We start from the raw sequence: 224 nt of genomic DNA on the forward strand, positions 1-224 counted from the left end.
GATCAGTTCTAAATTTGTACGAAGAACGGGAAAAAAACCCAGAGCATTGGATATTTAGCTCAATGACACGCGATTGTGATCACGATTGGCCAAAAGTAGAGAAAACGCGTCCGTTGGAAAACGCGTTCCTTTCCGCGTGGAACGAAACTTCGTCGAAAACGCGTCCGTTGGCTATGTATGAGTGGAACTCGCTTCTATTCGATTTCAGACAATTTCACCTTCGT

This window comes from Rhodamnia argentea, chromosome 7 (genome assembly GCF_020921035.1).
Source record: "Rhodamnia argentea isolate NSW1041297 chromosome 7, ASM2092103v1, whole genome shotgun sequence".
NCBI lineage: Eukaryota > Viridiplantae > Streptophyta > Magnoliopsida > Myrtales > Myrtaceae > Rhodamnia > Rhodamnia argentea.